Source organism: Saccopteryx bilineata, chromosome X (assembly GCF_036850765.1).
Source record: "Saccopteryx bilineata isolate mSacBil1 chromosome X, mSacBil1_pri_phased_curated, whole genome shotgun sequence".
NCBI lineage: Eukaryota > Metazoa > Chordata > Mammalia > Chiroptera > Emballonuridae > Saccopteryx > Saccopteryx bilineata.
In genome coordinates this window covers 37954709-37972078 of record NC_089502.1, presented here as the reverse complement: position 1 = coordinate 37972078, position 17370 = coordinate 37954709, and positions in this window count along the sequence as shown.

Below are 17370 nucleotides of genomic sequence, written 5' to 3'. Positions count from 1 at the left end.
TAATAAATGTCCCTCTACAGTGTGCCCGTAAAATCATGGTGCACTTTTGACTGGTCACAGGAAAGCAACAAAAGACAATAGAAATGTTGAAATCTGCACCAAATAAAAGGAAAACCCTCCCAGTTTCTGTAGGATAATGTGGCAGCATGTTACGTCAGTAACACCATGTATACAGCGGAGCAGCCCACGGCCATGCCAGTCAATATGTGGATGGTACAGAGTAAAGTTCAGTGTGTTCTGTGGCTCGCTAAATTCGAATCCATGACCAAACTGCAATGTGAATATCAGCACGTTTATAACGAAGCACCACCACATAGGAATAACATTACTTAGTGGGATAAGCAGTTGAAAGAAACCAGCAGTTTGGTGGAGAAACCCCGTTCTGGTAGGCCATCAGTCAGTGACGAGTCTGTAGAGGCTATACGGGATAGCTACCTAAGAAGCCCTAAAAAATCTGTGCATGAGCCCACATCAAACTGCCTGAATAGGTATGAAACTGGGAGAGTTTTCCTTTTATTTGGTGCAGATTTCACATTTCTATCGTCTTTTGTTGCTTTCCTGTGACCAGTCAAAAGTGCACCATGATTTTATGGACACACTGTATTAAATTTAATATTCTAAATAATAATTTTTTAAAAACTGTTGGAATTTTAGAAAGACCAAATCTCTGGGTTTCAGAGGTCACACTCACTGAGCTCCTAGTGTCCACACCCTACTGAGGTCTGGGAAAAAAATAGAAAAAATTCACACCTGGATCACTAGGTGGGAGCCAGAACCACCACCTTTTCTAATCCCTGATTAGCCCCAGACTCTAGACAGTACCAGTGGTTTTTCCAGAGGCTAAACCCAACAAGCAGACAGAGGCAACAAGAGGCAGTCTCAGAAATCTTTAGGGCTTTTGTTGACTTACCCCAAGGCCCAGTGCTGGTAAAAGCCAGCCTAGGCAAGCAGCATGGTCCTTACATGTGCTCTTAAGCCCAGCAGAGACATCAATGGATAGATTCTCCAGACAGAAAATCAACAGATTTTCTTAAATGATGCACTAGGTGAGGGGTCCCCAAACTTTTTACACAGGGGGTCAGTTCATGGTTCCTCAGACCATTGGAGGGCCAGACTATAAAAAAAAAACTATCAACAAATCCCTATGCACACTGCACATATCTTATTTTAAAGTAAAAAAAAAAAAAATGGGAACAAATACAATATTTAAAATAAAGAACAAGTAAATTTAAATCAACAAACTGACCAGTATTTCAATGGGAACTATGGGCCTGCTTTTGGCTAATGAGACGGTCAATCTCCAGTTCCATATTTGTCACTGCTAGCCATAACAAGTGATATGATGCACTTCTGGAGCCCTGATGTGTGCATACCACATCACTGGAAGTAGTACTGTACATGAGCGATGCCGCGCTTTGCGGATGCATCCTGTGCTCCTCTCACTGACCACCAATGGAAGAGGTGTCCCTTCTGGAAGTGCGGCGGGGGCCAGATAAATGGCCTCAGGGGGCCACATGCGGCCTGCGGGCCGTAGTTTGGGGACCCCTGCACTAGATCAACTGGACTTAATTTATATCTTCAGAATATTTTACCCCACATCAGCAGATACATTTTTTTTGATTGTACATGGTACATTCTCTAAGATAGATCACATGTTATGGCAGAAAGCAAGTCTCAATAAGTTTAACAATACTGAGATCATATCAAGCATCTTCTCTGAATACAATGAAATAGAACTAGAAATCAAATACTATAGAAAAATGCAAAAAATACTCAAACACTTGGAGGCTAAATATCATGTTATTAAATAACAAATGTATTAACAATGAGATCAAAAAGAAAATAAAAAACATTTTCATTGAAACAAATAAAAATGAATATAAAACAAGCCAAAACCTATGGAAAACAGCAAAGGTAGTCCTAAAAGGGAAGTTCATAGCATAACAAGTACACCTTAAGAAGCTAAAAAAGCTCAAATGAACAACCTAGTTCTGTACCTAAAAGAACTAGAAAAAGAAGACCAAACAAAGCCCAGAGAAAGTAAAAAGAAAAAAATAATAAAGATCAGAGCAGAAATAAAGATATAGACTAAAAAAAAAATACAAAAGATCAAGAAAACCAAGGGCTGGTACTGTACTTTGAAAAGGTAAACCAGATTGACAAACATTTCTTTTTTTTTTTTTTTTTTAATAAATTTTTATTAATGGTAATGGGATGACATTAATAAATCAGGGTACATATATTCAAAGAAAACATGTCTAGGTTATTTTGTCATCAAATTCTGTTGCAAACCCCTCGCCCAAAGTCAGATTGTCCTCCGTCACCCTCTATCTAGTTCTCTGTGCCCCTCCCCCTCCCCCTAACTCTCTCCCTCCCTCCCTCCCATGTCCTCCATCCCCCCCCACCCTTGGTAACCACCACACTCTTGTCCATGTCTCTTAGTCTCATTTTTATGTTCCACCAATGTATGGAATCATGTAGTTCTTGTTTTTTTCTGATTTGCTTATTTCACTCCTTATAATGTTATCAAGATCCCACCATTTTGCTGTAAATGATCTGATGTCATCATTTCTTATGGCTGAGTAGTATTCCATAGTGTATATGTGCCACATCTTCTTTATCCAGTCTTCTATTGAAGGGCTTTTTGGTTGTTTCCATGTCTTGGCCACTGTGAACAGTGCTGCAATGAACATGGGGCTACATGTGTCTTCACGTATCAATGTTTCTGAGGTTTTGGGGTATATACCCAGTAGAGGGATTGCTGGGTCATAAGGTAGTTCTATTTGCAGTTTTTTGAGGAACCACCATACTTTCCTCCATAATGGTTGTACTACTTTACAGTCCCACCAACAGTGAATGAGGGTTCCTTTTTCTCCACAGCCTCTCCAACATTTGCTATTACCCGTCTTGTTGATAATAGCTAATCTAACAGGGGTGAGGTGGTATCTCATTGTAGTTTTGATTTGCATTTCTCTAATAACTAATGAAGCTGAGCATCTTTTCATATATCTGTTGGCCATTTGTATCTCTTCCTGGGAGAAGTGTCTGTTCATGTCCTCTTCCCATTTTTTTATTGGATTGTTTGTTTGTTTGTTGTTGAGTTTTATGAGTTCTTTGTAAATTTTGGATATTAGGCCCTTATCTGAGCTGTCGTTTGAAAATATCAGTTCCCATATAGTTGGCTGTCTGTTTATTTTGATATCAGTTTCTCTTGCTGAGCAAAAACTTTTAATTCTGATGTAGTCCCATTCATTTATCTTTGCCTTCACTTCTCTTGCCATTGGAGCAGATTGACAAACATTTAAACAGACTCATAAAGAAAAAGAGAGAAGACTCAGGTAGATAAAAATCAGAAATGAAAGAGAAGTAACAACTGACATCACAGAAATGTAAACGATTGTAAGAAAATACTATGAAGATCTATATGCCAAAAAATTGGACAACCTGAGTGAAATGGATAAATTTCTAGAAATATACAATCTTCCAAAACTGAGTCTGGAAGAATCAGAAAACCTGACAGAACAATTTCAACAAATGAAATAGAAACAGTTATATAGAATAGAAACAGTCTTTCCCTGTCTGTCCCTCTATCTATCTCTGTCACAATAAAAAAAAAGAAAAACATTATATATATATATATATATATATATATATATATATATATGGTGATTTTTACCAATGATTCAAAAAAAATTAACACCTGTTCCTCTCAAACTACTAAAAAAACTCAAAAAGAGGAAAGACTTCCAAGCAAGTTTTATGAGGCAAGCATTATCCTAATTCCAAAATAAGGAAATGACACTAAAAGAAAGAAAACTATACACCAGTATCTCTGATGAAAATAGAAGCTAAAATTCTCCACAAAATATTAGCAAACCAGATCCATCAATACATTACAATAATCATACATCATAATTAAGTGAGATTTATTCTGGGAGGCAAGGCTGATAAGATCTTAACAAACCAATAAATGCGATTCATCACAGAAACATAATGAAGGATAAAAATCACGTGATCATATCAATTGATGCAGAAAAACATTTGATAGATGACCAGGTGATGGCACAGTGGATAGAGCATTGGACTGGGATGCAGAGGAGGCAGGTTTAAAACTCCAAGGTTGCCAGTTTGAGCGTTGGCTTATCTGGTTTGAGCAAGGCTCACCAGCTTGAGCCCAATGTCTCTGGATTGAGCAAGAGGTTACTTGGTCTGCCGTAGCCCCCAGGTAAAGGCACATATGAGAAAGAAATCAATGAGAAACTAAGGTGCCACAATGAAGAATTGATGCTTCTCATTTCTCTCCCTTCAGGTTTATCTGTCCCTATCTGTCCCTCTCTCTGTCTCTGTCACAATAAAAAAAAAAAAGAAAAGAAAAACATTTGATAAAATACATCAGCCATTTATGATCAAAACTCTCAGCTAAGTGGGAATACAGGAAATATACTTCAACATAATTAAGGACATATATGACAAATTGAGAGCCAACATCATACTTAATGGGCAAAAATTAAAAGCGCCCTGGGTGGTTGGCTCAGTTGTAGAGCATTGGCTCGGCGTGTGAAAGTTCAGGATTTGATTCCCAGCCAGGGCACACAGGTGAAGCTCCCATTTGCTTCTCCACACTCCACCCCCCTTTCTATCTCTCTCTTCCCCTCCCACAGCCAAGGCTCTATTTGAGCAAAGTTGGCCTGGGCACTGAGGACAGCTCCATGGCCTCTGCCTCAGGTGCTAGAATGGTTCCGGTTGCAAGGGAAAACTGGCCCTAGATGGCCAGAGATCGTGTCCTAGAGGGCATGCTACGTGGATCCCGGTCGGGCGCATACAAGAATCTTTCTCTTTGCATCCCTGTTTCTCAATTCAGAAAAATACAAAAAAAAAAAAATTAAAGCAATCCCCTTTATATCAGGAACAAGACAGGGATATTCCCTTTCACCACTCTTATTCAACTTACTACTGGAAGTGCTAGCCACAGCAATCAGAAAAGATGAAGAAATAAAAGGCATCCAAATTGGAAAAGAAGAAGTAAAACTGTCATTTGCTGATGACATGATACTGTACATAGAGAACTCTAAAGTCTCAATCAAAAAACTACTAGATCTAATAAATAAATTTAGCAAAGTGGCAAGATATAAAATTAGTATTTAGAAACCAGTGGCACTTTTATATACCAATTATGAACTGTTAGAAATAGAAATCAAAGAAACAATCTCAGCAGGGTTTTATTACTTTTGCTCCCCCCTCACCTACTTTCATCCCCTTTTTCCCTTTGGGAATTGCTACCCTGTTGTCTGTATCAATTTTGAGTTTATATTTGTGAATGGTTTAAGTGGCTGGTCTAGTTTTATTTTTTGCAGTTACCTGTTTAATTTTCCCAATATCGTTTATTAAAGCAACTGTCTTTACTGCATTGCATACACTTGTCTCATTTGTCAAATATTAATTGACCATAAAGGTGTGGGTTTATTTCTGGGTTCTCTGTTCCATTCCATTAATCTGTATGACTCTTCTTATGCCAATACCAGGCTATTTTTTCAAATATAAATATTAATATACCAGGTTTTTTTTAAAATTTTCATGGAATATATTTTTCCTTCCCTTTACTTTCAGTCTATGTGTATCTTTTGTTTTCTGGTGGGTATATCATAGACAGCATATATATGAATGTTTTCTTATCATTGCAGCTATGCTATGTCTTTTGATTGAAGCATTTAATTTATTTACATTTAAGGTTATTATTGATATGTACTTATTTATTGCCATTTTATTCTTTTCTTTTGTGACAGAGAGAGAGAGAGACAAAGAGAGGAACAGATAGGGACAGACAGACAGGAAGGAAGAGAGATGAGAAGCATCAATTCTTCATGGCAACACCTTAGTTGTTCATTGATTGCTTTCTCATATGTGCCTTGACCAGGGGGCTACAGCATACCAAGTGACCCATTGCTCAAGCCAGCGACCTTGAACTCAAGCTGGTGAGCCTTGCTCAATCCAGATGAACCTTGACTCAAGCCAGTGACCTTGAGGTTTCGAACCTGGGTCCTCTGCAACCCATTTTGATGATCTATCTACTGCACCACCTCCTGGTCAGGTGCCATTTTATTCTTTAAACTAATAATCCTCATTCTCTTGATTTCTTTTTTTTTCTTTCTTATTTTTATTGTACATCCTTTAACATTTAATGCAGTACTGGTTTGGCTGTAATTAATTCCTTGAGCCTCATTTTATTTATTTATTTGTTTGTTTGTATATTTATTTATTGTCTGGAAAGCTCTTATTTCTCCTTCAATTTTAAATGATAGCATTTCTGAATATAGTAGTCTTGGTTGTAGGTTTTTGTTTTACATCCCTTTAAATATTTCTTGTCAATCTCCTCTGGCCTAAATGTTTCCATTGAGAAGTCAGACGTTACTCTTATGGGGGCTCCTCTGTAGTTAATTAATTACTTTCTTTTTGCTGTCTTTAATAGTCTTTGTCTCTTATCTTTGGCATTTTAATTATGTGTCTTGATGTGACCTTTTTTGGGTTCCTTTTTAATAAGACTCTCTTCTTCTTGTGACTTTTTTCTTCTTCAGATTAGGGACATTTTTAGCTATGATTTATTCAACGTTCTCTATTTCTTTTTCATTATCTTCCCCTTCAGGAACCCTTATGATGCAGATGTTGTTTCTCTTCTTGTAATCACAAAAGTCCTCCAGAGTTTTCTCTACCTTTTTGAGCTTCTTTTCTTTTGGCTGCTCTGCTTTTGAACTTATGTTTATCTTGTCCTCTAAATCACTTATTTGATCCTCTGCTTCATCCAACTTGCTATTGATTCCTTCTAGTGCAGTCTTCATTTCAGATATTGTATTTGCCATTTCTGACTTGTTCTTTTTTATGGTTTCAATGTTCTCTTTAATGCTTATTATGTTCTCATTGTAATTACCCATTCTTACTCTAAGATCCTTGAGCCTCCTAAATAACCATTATTTTAAACTCTTTTTCTGGTAATTTGGTTACTTCGATTTCTTTACTTCTTTTTCTGGATATTTCTCTCATTGATTTGTTTGGGTCATATTTTCTTGTCTGCCCATGTTTGAGTATTAGGTAGCTCTGCTCTGACTTCCAAATTTGTTGAGATGTCTTTATCAGGAAAGTGGGCTCAGTGGTACTAACTTCTAGACCACCTGAGCTCTTTGCTCTAGAAATGTTTCATGAGTGTTATATGTTTCCTCTTGTTGTATGTGAGTCTTGAATGTTATTGGCCCTTTCATGGGTGGAGTAAACTTTTTAGGCTGACTGGCTTTAATGGTCAACCTTTGTCACGTGCATTAGATGCTGTGCAGTGCCTGTGCTATGGAAGCATAGTTATTCTCAGCAGGTTCTGGTGCCTGCTAGATTCCTCCTTTGTACCACTTGTGTGGCTAGTTGAATCCTGTGTTGGTGTTATCTGCCACTAACTTTTAATTTTGTTGGTCTGGGTCCTCTTGGGCAGGGTTTTGATATAGGTTGATGTCAGATGTTGTTTGTAACGTACAGTGAGTTACCTGTTTGGCACTACCACTCTGTTCATTGTTTGTGTCTGCCTTTCTTGTGTCTGGGTATGTGTGGGAGGGGCCAATCTGTGTATAGAATCAGCTTCCTCCTGCTTAGCACTGACTATATAGCTCTACAAATGGGTCCAAGTTCTTTAAGATTTGCCTCCACTTTTCAGCTGCTTCACTTCTTGCAGCTTCACAATCTTCCCACAGAGTCTTCTGTAGAAAGATTGTAAAGTGGGCATGGACTGGCCTCATCCCATCAACTCCTTCACAGGTTTCAAGCTTGGGGTTTAGGGCAGTTGATATTGGGAAGACAGTGTTAGTGGGACCCTTGATTTCAGGGGTCTCTCATTCAGGAGCCCAGTACAGGGAAAGTGGCCCTTACTCCAGAGCTTAATTCCTTACCCACTGCTGTATACTCAAATTCTATTTCTCTCTTCAGTGAAGTGAGCAGCAGGTTCGTATTGGGTGGGGCCAATAGAGTCCTCTGCAGAAGTTCTTTCAGCTGGAGAGCCCCTGGTCTCAGGGAAAAAGATTGAGAGAGTCTTCCATTGGGGCTGATTATACCCCTCCAAAGGTAGGTAAGCCCCTCAACCAGTCCCAACAATAAGCTCCAAGGAACTATCACTTTGAATCTCTGTGGTCTAAGCCTCTGTGGAACTGAGCCCAGTGGCACAGAATATCCAGGACTTGGAGCAGCTGACTGCGAAGCTTTACTCATCTAATGTATATGAGCTGTTGTTCAGGTATTAACCACAAAAAGTGGAATTTGCCTCAGTTGGGTTTGGTGCTTAATAAGCTCTACCTCTGGATATGTTGCTACAGAGAGTAGTTGGGTCCTGCTCAGAAGTAAGCTATAGCTGGTCACTAGATGTGTTGGTTCTCGGCCTCTTAGGATGGAACCTGATGCAAACCAGTGTAAGACACTGCCTGTGACTGGCCCTCAGTAACATTTTTGGAGCTATGAACAAACCAGTGTTTGTGGCTGTGGCAGCTTCTGCTGGGTTTAGGCATACACGGAAGGTCCAAGATTTACACCTTGGCTAGCTTTTACCAGCTCTCAGGTGAGGGAAAGTTAACAAATGGTCTAAGGCTTCCTGAGATCCACTTTCTGCCACCTCTGTCTGTTGGCTGCCTGTTTGGCTCAGCCCCTGAACACATCTCTTGTAGAGTCTAACAGGCATCCCCAAACTACAGCCCATGGGCCGCATGTGGCCCCCTGAGGCCATTTATCCGGGCCCCTGCTGCACTTCCAGAAGGGGCACCTCTTTCATTGGTGGTCAGTGAGAGGAGTACTGTATGTGGTGGCCCTCCAACCGTCTGAGGGACAGTGAACTGGCCCCTTGTGTAAAAAGTTTGGGTACCCCTGGCAGAGGCTAGAGCTAATCATGGATTTGTAAAGGTGGTGGGTGTGGCTCCCACATTAGGGCCCCAGGTGTTGGTCTTTCTTGAATTTTTCAGACTTCAGTACAGTGTGACCACTAAGAATCTGGTTGATATGGCCTCTGAAAATCAGAAATCTGGTCTTCCTACAGTATGCATAGTTTTTACTAAATCTCCCATGAAGCAAAGGCACCAGTCATACTCTCAGAATAGTTGGAGTAGGAGAATCTCTAGCCTCAAAACCAGACAACTGAACCACTGTCGTGCTCATTGCTTCCTGGTCAAGGCTACTTACTTCTCATAGGGCCCATTGTCCATAAGGTGGGCAAGAGAGATTCCCAAGGCTGGTACATTTGTTTTTCCACAGGCTGATGCCAACAGAAGGACTTGTTCCATCCAAGTAAGATGGTGACTGTGGTATTAGAAAATGATTCAACACAGGGGCTCTTGTGGCTGTCCCACATTGTGTTTCTCCCCATGGCTATCGATTCCACACTCTCCTCATGTGACTCTAGTCCTTTCAGCCCTCCCTCTTCCAGAGCCTGGGTAAGTGGATGTGAACAAGACTTTTTGCATTGACTCTTTAAGAGGTTTCCTGTGTCTCTGAGATCTCCTGTGTCTTTCTTGTAAACAAATATCTCACCTCTTTTCAGTGTCAAATGCTATGTGGGCAACTGTTCTATTCTCTGGTGTTCTATGCCAGGCCCAACCTAGGATCTAAGACCCATACTTCTCAGGGAAAACCTCCTCATAGCTGAGAGTACCTTCAGATTTAATATAGATGAGGTATTTCAGTTTTTGTATGTCCAGGAAACTCTTTATCTCATCTTCAATTTTCAATGATAACTTTGCTAGATAAATTAAGTTGTAGGTTCTTTTCTTTCAGCAGTTTTTTTTCTAAATGGAATTTTTTGAGATGATAATGATTCACAAAACCATATAGGTTTTAACTGTAATCTTAAGAAAACATCATCTACACACTGAGTTATATGCCCATTGCCCAAATTCTCTTTCCATCCTCATTTCTCTCTTTTGCCCACCTCCAGCTATCCCCAAGCCCCTTTCCCTCTGGTTATCACTACACTATTGTCTGTCTGTGTCTATGTGTTTTATACACACACACACACACACACACACACACACATACACATGCACACATACCTGTATAGATGTATGTGTATTGCTTAATGCCTTCCCCTTCTTTCATCCAGCCCCCTAAACACTTCCTGTCTGATAGCTGTCAGTCTATTGCATGTAACCATGCTTCTGTTTCTATTTTGCTCATTAATTTCTTTTGCTAATTTGATTTCACATATAAGTGACATCATATGATATTTGTCTTTCTCTGACTAGCTTATTTTAGTTAGTGTAATAATCTCCAAGTGTATTTATGCTCACGAAGAGGTAAGATTTCTTTCTTTTTATGGGTAAGTTGTATTTCATTATGTAAAAGTTCCACAGCTTTTTTTTTTTTCTGTGACAGAGATAGAGAGAGGGAAAGACAGGAACAGGCAGAAAGAAAGGGAGAGAGATGAGAAGCATCAATTCTTTGTTGCAGCACCTTAGTTGTTCATTGATTGCTTCTTAATATGTGCCTTGACTGGGGGGCTACAGGTGACAGAGTGACCCTTTGCTCGAGCCAGTGACCTTGGGTTCACCTGGTGAGCCTTCCTCAATCCAAATGAGCCCATGCTGAAGTCGGCATAATTGGGGTTTTGAACCTGGGTCCTCTGCATCCCAGTCTGATTCTTTATCCACTGCACCACTGCCTGGTCAGACTCCATAGCTTTTTAATTCACTCATCTACTGATAGACACTTGGGCTATTCCAGATACTGGCTATTTTAAACAATGCTGCAATGAATATAGGGATGTATATATTCTTTTGAGTTAGTGATTTGAGTTTATTCAGATATATTCCTAGAGTGGATCAAAAGGTAGTTCCATCTTTAACTCTTTGAGGATACATGACAAAATTTCCCACAGTTGCTCTATGAATCTGCATTCCCACCAAGAGTGTATGAAGATTTCTTTTTCTACACATCCTTGCCAGCACTTGTTGTTTCTTGATAGTCATTCTTACAGGTGTGAGGTGGTATCTCTTTGTTGATTAGCGACATTGAATATTTTTTTATGTGTATTGTCCATCTGTATATCCTCTTCGGAAATGTATCTATTCAGCTCTTTTGCCCATTTCTTTTTGGGTTGTTTGATTTTGGGTGCTGAGTTGTATACATTCTTTATGTATTTGGAAAATTAACCCTTTTTCATATATATCATTGGCGAATATGTTCTCCCATTCAGCGAGTTCCACTTTCATTTTGTTGATGGTTTTGTTCACTTGCAAAAGCTTTTTAGTTTAATATAGTTTCATTTGTTTTATGTTGTTTTCTTCTTCATCCAAAGAGATGTATTGGTAAAAATATCATTATAAGAAGTGTTTGAAATTGTACTGCCTATGTTATCTTCTAGGATTTTTATGGTTTTATAACTTACATTTAAGTCTTTAATCCATTTTGAGATTATTTTTGTAAATGAGGTAAATTGGAGGTCTGGTTTTATTTTTTTTCATGTATTTGTGTGCCATTTTCATAACACCATTTATTGAAGATACTCTCCTTACTACATGATATATTCTTGCCTCTTTTGTCAAATATTAATTGAACACAAACATGTGGGTTTATTTCTGTGCTCTTTATTCTGTTCCAATGATCCATTTGCCTGTTCTTGTGCCAATACCATGCTGTGTTGATTAATATGAACTTGTAATATAGTTTGATATCAGGTAGTTTGATACCTGTAACTTTATTCTTCTTTTTCAAGATTGCTGATTCTATTTGGTATCTTTTTTGGTTTCATATGAATTTTTAGAATATTTGTTCTAGATCAATGAGATATTCTATTGGTATTTTAATAGGAATTGCATTGAATTTGTAGATTTCTCTGGGTAGTAAGAACATATTAATGATAGTAATTTTTAGTATTCATGAACATGGTATATGCTTATTCTTATTTGTATCTTCTTCAGTTTATTTCTCCAGTGTATTATATATTTCTAAGATAGTTAAATTTATTCCTAGGTACCTTATTTTGTTGCTATTGCAATAGTAAATGGGATTATTTTTTTAATTTCTCTTTCTGAAAGTTCATTATTAGTAAATAAAAATGCCAGTAATTTCTGAATATGGATTTTGTATTCTGTTACTTTGCTTAATTCATTTATCAGATCTAGTCAATTTCTGGTGGAGTCTTTAGGTTTTCTATCTACAATATCATGTCATCTGTGAATGACAGTTTTACTTCTTCTCTTACAATTTGAATGCCTTTTATTTTTCTTGTTCTCTGATTAAGGGCATGTTTATAAATGGTTCTGTAGAATGAAATGAGAACTTCTTCTTATTTCTGGGTATACAGCTCCCATGTGCTAAGGTCACAGTCTGAGCAGCTCTCACATCTCCCTGTGGGACTTAGCTATCATGGCAAGGCTCTTAGCTGCCATAAAAGCAGGTTAAATGAATCTCCCAATGAGAGAATAGCATGGGTTGACCCTGGAAGGGAAATAGAAATGCTGTTTCCTACCCACCTTTGCAAAGTAGCCACACAACCCAACTCCTGCTTGTCTGATTTGTGGCCAAAGCCTCCACATAAAATGCACTCCAAAAGTCTCAGCTCTGCCCAAAACTGATCCCCTCGTGTGACTTAGTTTAGGAGGGTGGAGTCACAGGTTTTAGAAGGTTAGGACAAGTGATTCAACAATGGGAGTGAAGTGGTGTCTGTACACTTGAAATGGAGAAAATGACCCCCTTTTCAAAGCTACACAGTTTAGTCAATGATTCTCCAACAAAAGCTTCTCCAGAAATATAGCACTTCAAGCTCCCTACTGGGTACAGCCAGAAGACCCCTCTGTAGGACCTATTCATGTCAAAGTGGTGCCAGAAGTAAATGAGGAGGCAGTGCACTTCCCAAGTTGTTGCTGTAACAGTAGGACTGTTCAACCCTGTGAAGGTGGTATCTGGGTTTGTAGAATTTTTTTCTCCTAGAAAGACTGAATCCCTGCTGATTTTCTTCACCAAATGCAATGTGAGCTTCTCTTCTTATCTCTGTTGCTCTGGGTTGCATACCTCTGTGTGAGATTGAGACACTAAGCCCCTGGGGAAAGGAGTTTTGCAACTGAGATATATTTGTCTTCTCAGCTGTTATACATGTTTGGTGGCCCTCCCTTTCTGCATCTTCACTCTTTCTACCAATATTTATGTGGCTTCTTCTGTAAATCCTTATGTATAATATTTTAGTTCATCTAGCTTACAGTTGGTTATTCAGGTCGAATATTCTATAAGTGAGCTATAAATTTGGTATAGCACCAGAAGCTGGTGAGTGTAACTTCCACCTGTTTTGCAGTCATCTTGGGATCTTCTCTATTAGCACCTTAAAGATCTCCACCATCCCTTCTGGCCTGTAGTGTTTCTGATGAGAAATAAGCTGAGAGCTTTTTAGGTTCTCTACTGTACGTAATTTGTTTTTCTTCCTCTTCCTTCAAGATTTTCTCTTTATTTTTAATATTTACTATTTTAACTACAATATGTCTTTGTGTGGGTCTCTTTGAGTTCATCTTGTTTAGAACTCTCTGTACTTCCTGAACCTGGATGTTTGTTTCTTTTCCCAGGTTAGAAAATTTTTCAGCCATTATTATTTATTATTATTATTATTATTATTATTTATTTATTTTTAGAGAAAGGCTGTGAAATAGTGACAGAGAGACAAGAGCATCACGATGTTCTTGTATATTCCCTGACTGTGGATCAAAGTGGTAACTTCTGTGCTTCAGGATGATACTCCAGCCAACTGAGCTATCCAAGCAGGGCATAATTTTTTAAATTTTTGATTGATTTTTAGAGAAACAGAGAGAAGAGAGAGAAAAGGGAGGGGAAAGGGAAGCATTTATTTGTTGTTCCACTTAGTTGTGATTTATCTGTTGCTTCTCATGTGTGCCCTACCCAGGGATAGAACCCACAACCTTGTCATTTTGGGGTGACCCACAACTTTGTCATTTTGGGGTTACACTGTAATCAGCTGAGCTAACCGGCCAGGGCCCAGTATTATTTCTTTAAAAGAAGTATCTGTTTCTCTCCTTCTGGAATTCCTATAACGCATGTACTTGAGTACTTGATAGTATACCAGAGGTTCTTTGAACTATACTTATTATCATTTTTTTCTTTCTTCTGTTCTGATTGGTAGATTTCCACTAGTGTTGTACAAATTGTTGATCCATTCTTCTGTGTTAGCTAATTTGTTGTTGATTCCTTCTAATGTGTTTTTTATTTGTTAGTGCATTCTTCAGTTCTGCTTGATTCTTTCTTATACTTCCTTTTTGAAGTTCTTTTTAATTTCCTCTATTCCACCCTCAAGTTTGGTGAATATCTTTCTGACAATTGTTTTGAATTGTTTTTCATACAAGTAATTTATTTCTGCTTCCTTAAGTTTTTTTCCTGTGATTTTTCTTTCATTTGCTTGACAGATATTCTTCTATCTTTTCATTTTGTTTGACTTTCTATGTTTGCTTATATGAATTAAACAAAGAAACAAAAAAGCTATCTCATACGGTCTTGGAAAACTGGCCTTATATACAAAAGCAGGATTTTTGTATACTGTGTGTGCAAGATGGCTTTGGCAAGGTGGTAGGAGTCAAGCAGGTGCTTAAGGCAGCCAAAGTTCTGACTTATTATCCAGAGAAGCTGTGATTGGGGATGCCAGTTACATGCAATAATGCCCTGTTGATCCTGCATGCCCTCTTTTTAGGAGCAAAAATGGGCTCAGACAATGTGCTTGGGAAAACACTTCAGTAATCTTGCAAGCAGGCCAAAGAACCTGGATAGAATCCTTGCTCACCTCAGGAAGATGGAGTAAAGGTAAACAATAGTGCCCATTGGCCTCTCTGACCCTAGAGAATCTCTGTGGTCCTCAGACAACTGCTGTGGCTCTCCAGTGTTCTCAATACAGTATCTCTCCTGTTTGCTGTACTAAAAGTGGTTCTCTGTAAAAGAGATCTCTCTCTAGGCTCCATGTGCTTAGCAATTTTGGAAAGCCATGTAGCTGAAAAGGTGTTTATAGCACCTGGAGCACTAGCCTGCTGGGAGCAGCTCTCAGTGGGGAGGTCAGGTTGAATGACATCTTGTTATTTCTGTTTACTGCCTCTGTTTGGAGGAAAAAAGCTCTAGGCAATGTAACTGTGAACTTGCTGTGGTAAAAATCTTCATGTGGTAATCTTGCATGTAGGTCAAAACAACCGAATAGGGAACTCACCTTGCCTATCAAAGTGGAAAGGAACATACTATCACTCACCAGCTCATCTGGTGTAAGAGTTTTCCCAGAAGCTCCTAGAGTGATTTTCAGCTTCCCATCCTCTTCTATTCAGCATCTTTCTTGTGTTTGTTGTCAGAAGCTATTCATTCAGTGCTAGGTTATACTTCAGGAGTAACTGTTACCTAAATACATGTGTAGCCATGGTATTTTATTTCTTCTTACTTGATGGCATTTGAAAATGGTAGTGTTAAGAACCCTAATAATAAAACCACTAAAAAATAAAAAATACAATAAAAATACAAAAATTATAAAAATTATGACAAAAAGATAAAGTACAAGAAAAAATATCGAAAGCAAGGAAAAAATTAAAAAGCACCCACAAAAATAAGAATAAAAATATAAAAATCCAAATAAATGAAATTCAAAAATGAAAACAAGGAGTATTAGAAGGAAAAATAAAATTTGGTTTTTAGAGGTTTCTTTCAGTAGGTGTTACTGTATTACAACTTTAAGCACTGTAAAGTTTCTGGGTTGTTCACTGAGATGTTGCTGTCACAATGATGTAGGCAGGACCACAATTGTGTTGGTGTATGGGGCATTTTGTGAGGGTTTTGAAGCTCTAACAATGGCAATCTCAGGCTTCTGGGTGCCCTTTCCAATGCCTCAACAGACCTGGGGTCCAGACATGAATCACCTCCATCCTTTAGGGGAGAGAGCTAGCTGTGGGGTTTGTCTCTGCCACTCTCTGTAACGTGAGGTGAGGGAGGTGGGATCTGGGAGGCTGGGGGCTATACTTTAGCTTTCTATGTCTCTGCCGAGTGCAGGCTGCAAGCAGACCATGGTAACATGGGCTGTGACCCCACATTTTGGCCACTTTGGTTTATCTCCCCCTCTGCCCTTCTGTGTCACCACTCCTCCCAGCAGAAGGAGACCCAGTCACTCTGAGTTTCCCACTCTGTACCCTTCAGACAAAATCCTGACAACCTGAGCTTTCCTCCTTCCTGTAGTCCAGCAGAAGGAAAAAAAAAAACAGTCACTCCAGGTTTGTCTCCTCTCCTCTTCAAAATCCACTGCGATTGTGTTTTATCTTCTCCCCTTCTCACTCTAACCCACCTTTATCCATTCGTGCAGCATGGATATTTCAGGCACATCTGTGAGCCCAGTTTGCATTTCTTCACTGTGTTATTGTTGTTCAATTTGTTGAAATTTCAAGGTGAAAGGTTAGGAGTGTCTCTCATGCTGCCATTACTTTGACATGACCCAACAAACTTTTTCAATAAAGGCCATGATAGTAAATATTTTAAAATTTGCAGGCCATATGGTCTCTGTCACAATTACCCAACTCTATTGTTGTAGCATGAAAACACCCAAAGAGAGTACAGAAACAAATAGGTGTGACTGTGTTTCAATAAATTTTATTTACAAAGAAAGATAGTGAACCAAATTTGTTCTGTGGGTTATAGTTTTCTGGCTTCTGGTACATGCAAGTCAGTTTAGTTTTTTATAGCAGTTGCATTCTATTGCTTCTCATGAGTATATTATATATAATTTACTCAGACCTCTGTTTATGGTAATGTAGGTTAACAGTCTTTTGCTATTATAATCAATGCTACTACAATGTTTCAATGAACAACCTTTTCTTTTTTTTTTTTTTTCTTTTTTTTTCTGTATTTTTCTGAAGCTGGAAACAGGGAGAGACAGTCAGACAGACTCCCGCATGCGGCTGACCAGGATCCACCCGGCACGCCCACCAGGGGGTGACGCTCTGCCCACCAGGGGGCGATGCTCTGCCCCTCCAGGGCGGTTGCTCTGTTGCGACCAGAGCCACTCCAGCACCTGGGACAGAGGCCAAGGAGCCATCCCCAGCGCCCCGGCCATCTTTGCTCCAATGGGGCCTCGCTGTGGGAGGGGAAGAGAGAGACAGAGAGGAAGGAGAGGGGGAGGGGTGGAGAAGCAGATGGGCACTTCTCCTGTGTGTCCTGGCCGGAAATCAAACCCAGGACTTCTGCATGCCAGGCCAATGCTCTACCACTGAGCCAACCAGCCAGGGCCAATGAACAACCTTTTCTTTGTGGATCTGTCTGAAAATATATTTCTAAATTATAATGTCCAAGTTAAAGAGAATAAGCTTTTTTAATTTTTAGTGAATTTATTAATAAAATTATATAGTT